Below are 6,000 nucleotides of genomic sequence, written 5' to 3'. Positions count from 1 at the left end.
TCATCTACATAGACTTTCACATTTCGCCCAATCTGCGGACGAAATATGTGGTTGACTAATCTCTGATATGTCGCTCCTGCATTCTTTAAGCCAAAGGGCATTACCTTATAACAGAATAAGCCTTGACTGGTGACAAAGGATGTTTTCTCTTGGTCTGCCTCGTCCATCCTTATCTGATTGTATCCAGAGAAAGCATCCATGAGGCTAAGTAATTTGTGGCCCGCAATGGAATCTACCAACTGGTCAATGCGTGGCAGCGGGTAACTATCCTTGGGGCAAGCCTTATTTAAGTCAGTGAAATCTACGCATATTCTCCACTTGCCATTTGCCTTCTTGACCATTACTACATTGGCTAACCAATTCGGATAGTACACTTCCCGAATAAATTTTGCCACCATTAACTTTTGAATCTCGTCTTTGATAGCATCATCTCTCTATGGGATAAACATCCTCTTCTTTTGCCGCACTGGCTTGGAGGAAGGACATACATTCAGACGGTGGGTAATGACACTAGGGTCTATACCCGGCATGTCCTCATGACTCCATGCAAACATATCAATATTTTTTTTCAAAAACTGGACGAGGTCCTTTTTAATCTTCTCTTCTAGATCTACTCCGACCGTGGTACACCTCTCAGAGTTATTTTCATCCCAGGAAATATCTTCCAATACTTCAGTAGGCTTTGCTACAACTCTCTTTTCTTCAATATTCATGGCTTGAACTTGTTCGTCTATGGCCAACATGGCCAGGTAATATTCTCTTGCTACTAGTTGGTCTCCTTGCACTTGTCCTACTCCATGTTCTATTGGAAACTTGACTGATAGGTGGTAGGTGGACGTAACAGCCTTCCAACTATTTAAACTTGGTCTTCCGATTATGGCGTTGTAGGAGGATGAACAATGTACCACAAGGAAGTTCACGTCCTTGGTGATTTGTCGCGAGTATGCCCCCACTACCACTGATAATGAAATAGTGCCTACAGGCTGTACTTTCATTCCACCAAAACCTACCAGGGGGGAGTTCACTGGACGGAGCTGGTCTCGTCCTAACCTCATTTGCTGAAAAGCTGGGTAATATAAAATTTCTGTCGAGCTTCCGTTGTCCACTAGCACTCTTCTGATTGTGTAATCGGCAATAAGCAAAGAGATGACGATAGCATCATCGTGAAGGTGATGAATTCTCTCAGCATCTTCGTCCGTGAAGGTGATCGCTTGTTCGTCCGTGGACCTTGCCCTTGGTGATCGTCCAGAAAGTTGGACGCTCTGCACCACCTTTAAGTATGCTTTCTTGGACTTGGACGACTGGCCTGTCGAACTTCCGCCTATAATGACTCTTATTTCTCCAAGCAGTGGTCGCGATGATTCTTCCATCTTCCCTTTTAATTTCTCGTCCCTATGGTCTCGTCCAAGGAAATTCCTTAACTTCCCTTGCCTTATGAGATTTTCAATTTGCTGCTTTAAATCAAAACACTCGTCTGTATCATGACCGTGATCCCTATGGAAGCGACAATACTTGTTTCTATTGTGCTTATTGGCGTCTCCCTTCATTTTCTCCAGCCATTTCAAGGAAGGATCATCCTTGATTTGCATAAGGACCTGCTTAAGTAGCACGTTCAAAGGGGTATATTGCTGGTTCTGCGCTGAAGAGCCTGGCTTCTTATTATCTCGGTCTTTCTTTTCTTTCGTCCGTCCTTTCTTTGGATGAGAGCCTTGCTCAGGATGGCAACTGGGGTTTGCCTCTACTCTCTCAAATCGCTTCCTCTTCTTAGTAATGATCGCGTCTTTTGCATTCATAAAATTTTGAGCCGAATGGACGAGTATAGCCATGGGCTGAGGTTCTTTTTCATAGAGTTTATGTATAAAAAAATCCGAATTCACCCCATTATGGAAGGTCGCCAATAGGAGCTTATCATCTACCTCGTCCACACTCAGGGCTTCTCTGTTGAAACGGGTGATGAACAACCGTAGGCTCTTGTTCTCTCCCTGCTCTATGGTCAACAAGCTGGACGAGGAACGCTTGTGTCTTTGTCCTCCAATGAAATTATTAACAAAAAACTTGCTCAACTCTTCAAAAGAACTTACCGAATTCGAGGGTATTTTGCTGAACCAAACTCGTGCTGGGCCCTTAAGGGTAGTAGGGAAGGCTCTACACACTATTTCATCGGGAACCCCTTGAAGATGCATGGTGGTCTTAAAGGTGGCAATGTGATCAAACGGATTGCGTGTTCCGTCATACGAATCCAGAGAAGGCAACTTGAACTTTGATGGTAGAGGGTGACCATTGATGAAAGCCGTAAAGGGGGAATCAGTTCTGTGGACCAAATCTTCTATTGGATTCGCCCTCCCCATATTCTCTTTCATTTCCTCCATGACCCTCTTCATTTGGTCCATCTCTTCTTTCAAATATGGTACTGTTTGTGAAGTGGTGCCTCTTAACTGACTTCCAATCTCAGTATTCTCTTTATCATCATGACTCTGTGTTTGTCCTCCTCCTTCACGTTCTTCACGTGTCTGCCTCCTTAGATTAATTTCCATTCTTAACTCTTGGTTTTGGCGAGTCAACTCCGCCATTGCGACCGCCATTGCGGCCGCCATTGATTGCACATGTTGGACAGATGATGTCTGCATGACCGGTGCAGATTGGCGATCACGATGAGGGTTGGTTGAAGCATCTCTGCTTCCCTGATGGCCTGGGCTAGTAGCCCTTGATCTGGTCTGTACCATCAACCTTTTGTCACGGAGAAGAAAACTGTAAAACAATCTCTTCCCACAGACGGTGCCAACTGATAACGATCAAGGAATTAGTGAATTGAACAGCACAGATAGTGATGATGTTGAGGGCCTAAAAGATAAGAAATAAGAGATCAGAGGAGACCGGGGTTGACCGGCCACGAACCCTCCGATGGTAAAGTTAGCCTTTTTTTCTAAAATAAAGAATTCTCAACTTAAAGAGATAGTGTCTGGAAGTACTTAACTTTTTTTTGTCGGAGATTCGTGCCCTTTTATAGGTTTAGCAAACGGTTACCCGTTGGATAACTTCCCCTATTTTCATTGAGTTCGGAGAGCATAACATCATAACCGCTATGGCAGTTATCTTTTCATACCGCAACTGTTGTTGGGCTTGTCCTAAGCAATGTTGGACGGGAGGTTGTTCAACAGTAGGAGATCTCGTCCAGAGATCCCTGTGGACGAAGGACGAGCAGCTAGTCCCTTTATCCCTTATGGACTAAAGACGAGCAGCTAGTCCTTTTATCCCTTCTATGGACGACCTCTATGGATGAATAAGGAATTGGTTATTTTTAGACACCATCAGATTTTATCACTTATTGCTATTGCTTCTTCTCGTCTTTGTAATTTTGCCTATAATGTGTTTCTTGTTGTCATATCATTCTTTTTTCCCTATTTTTAATTAAGGATCTCTTGTTTGCTTTGCCTGACAGTAACATATTTCTTTTATCATTGCTTTATTGCATTTATCTACCATAACTCTTCTGTAACAGTTTCGCTTGCCATGGGCATGTGACCAAAGTTTCAGCAAACGAGGCATAGTTTGTGCGCAAGCCGGATCAAGGTGAGTTACAATTGGACCGGTCCCAACTCTCTTATCCAGAACACTTGGACCTAGTGCAGCAGGAGGCAGTCCAACCCAAAATCACAAAAGGGCCACCACAGGGGTCTCCATGATGGCTTCACCTTTGTAAAAGAACTTAACATTTGAAAACTACTCACCAAAATAGATGCTAAATTTGTCATTAGCATCATCACATCATGATGTTCTATGACTAATACTTCTCATCCTAATAGTGATCTAACCTTTGATTGCATGTCCCTCCTCCAGTGTTTTGTTAAGGCTTATAGACATTACAGTCACTGTGAAGGGAATCATTGCACGAACCTTTTGGCGAAAGAAGGATTGTTATGTACCCTAGAATTTGTACTAATTAATGTATTTCCCTTTTCACCAAAAAAAAAATTATAATTATTTTAATAATTTATTAAAGTGATAAGTTTTTCATGGATAAAATTTAAGCACATTACCCAATTGTCTTTGAAAAAGAAAACATTATTTATGTATCATTGATCAATACAATCATGTATTTAAAATTAACTAGTAAGTTACTCGTGCGACACACGAATAATGTTGTAATGTTTTATGTAAGATGGTTTTAGGGTCTATTTGGATATCGCTTATTGCTGAAAATTGAAAACACTGTAGCAAAATAAATTTTAAATGGATGAATAGTGCCGTGGGACCCAGTTTTAAAATTTTTTTATGAAAAAAGTACATGCGGGTCCTGTGAACAGTGCACGGGGACCCACTGTTTTTCAGCAAAACGAAGGAACACAAAAAAAAAAACGTGCATTCCAAACGCACAATTAGAGAATGTTGTATAAGTATTATAACATAATTGTTATCTTTATTTGTAATGAGTTCATCATAAAATGCAACAATTATAAATTATACACACATATCTATTATAATTATTCAAGCAAGTAATGAGAAATAAAAAATAAAAATAAAAACTTTGGAGGAATATTATTGAATAAAAGTTTATATAAAATTTTTATTTCTCTTTCTCCTTAATTTTAAAACAAAATACACATCCTAAACACCCACAGTCAATTACATCATTTACAAAACTCATAAATCCACAACGTCCGACCTTAAAATCAAAATAGTAATTGTCGTTGTCATTTAATATAAAATGTAAGCCCCCCCCCCCCCCTTTCCTTAGTTGTAGCCAACTCGTATGGGGTAGAATTAGATAAAACAACAATGTTAGAGCTTGAAAGATTGAAGGTAGATGACATTATTTTTGGTCGTGTGTATTTGACATGGGATGGTATGAAGGGTTATGGGTAGGTATATATAAAGGGATAGAAGTGCAAGAGGTAAAAATGATGAATTAAGGGTGAAAGAAGAACCCTAGAAAGTTCAGAGAAAAAAATGAAGAGAATATACAGCCGGCTTTTCTTATTTTTGAAAATTCAAAAAAGAAAAGCATCGGTGAGAAATTCCAGGGAAAAATCAATGTGTACCTTTTGAATACACTACTGAAGAGAAAGGCTAGAGCAGCGAATGAACAGAGTAAAGAAGTGATGGGGTAGAGAACAAATGGAGCAGCAATTTCTGTCTCTCTCTTTCTATGTGTAGCAAGGCTTTTTATTTATTTATTATTTTTTATAAACCGTATAGCAAGCGTTTTTATTGTATGGTTAGTTTTCTTTTTTATACTAAGAGACAATAAAACAGTGTTTTAGCGTTGCTAAACAGCGTCGGGCGGTTCTTTTTATGTTTCTTGTACCTTAGACACGCGTTTTGATGTTATTGGACAACGCTTAGTCTAGGCTTTTTCTAAGAAGGAAGTTGGGTCTGGCGCTCCGCAGAATGGGCTCCAAAGTACCATCATGCCACTGCCAGTTTGTGTGCAAATGTTGAGTCTAAGTCCAAGGGAAGACACTGCAAAGTGGGTTTATCCTCTGTTTTTACCGCAGAATGAACTTTTCTCCAATTTTTACCACAGGATTGACTTTTTTGTTGTGCGGTAAAAATTTTTGCTGTGCAATAGAATCTTCTATTGTGCAATAAAACTTTTTGATGTGCAATAAAACTTTCTGTTGTGCAGTAAAACTTTCTACTATACAGTAAAACCTTTTGCTGTGCAGTAAAGCTTTTTGCTGCATAGTAAAGTTTTCTGCTGTGCAGTAACACCTTCTGCTATGTAGTAAAGCTTTTTGCACTTTTCTGCAACATGAATGACTACTCTTCATTTTTTTTTACTAAAGAAATACTTTTCTACTTCCTACACATAGACTAATCTAAAACCCAAAGAAAATACCCATCAAATAAATGTTAGTTTAAATGGGTTAGCATATTCTCAAATATATACATACATATATGCGTATATATACTTATACATATTCACATATACATATATAAAATATATGGCAGAACATAAGTTACAATGTATACATGTGCGTATGGCAAAATAATGATTAG

The sequence above is a fragment of the Quercus lobata genome, chromosome 1 (assembly GCF_001633185.2).
Source record: "Quercus lobata isolate SW786 chromosome 1, ValleyOak3.0 Primary Assembly, whole genome shotgun sequence".
Taxonomy (NCBI): Eukaryota; Viridiplantae; Streptophyta; class Magnoliopsida; order Fagales; family Fagaceae; genus Quercus; species Quercus lobata.
This window is presented reverse-complemented; position numbering follows the sequence as displayed.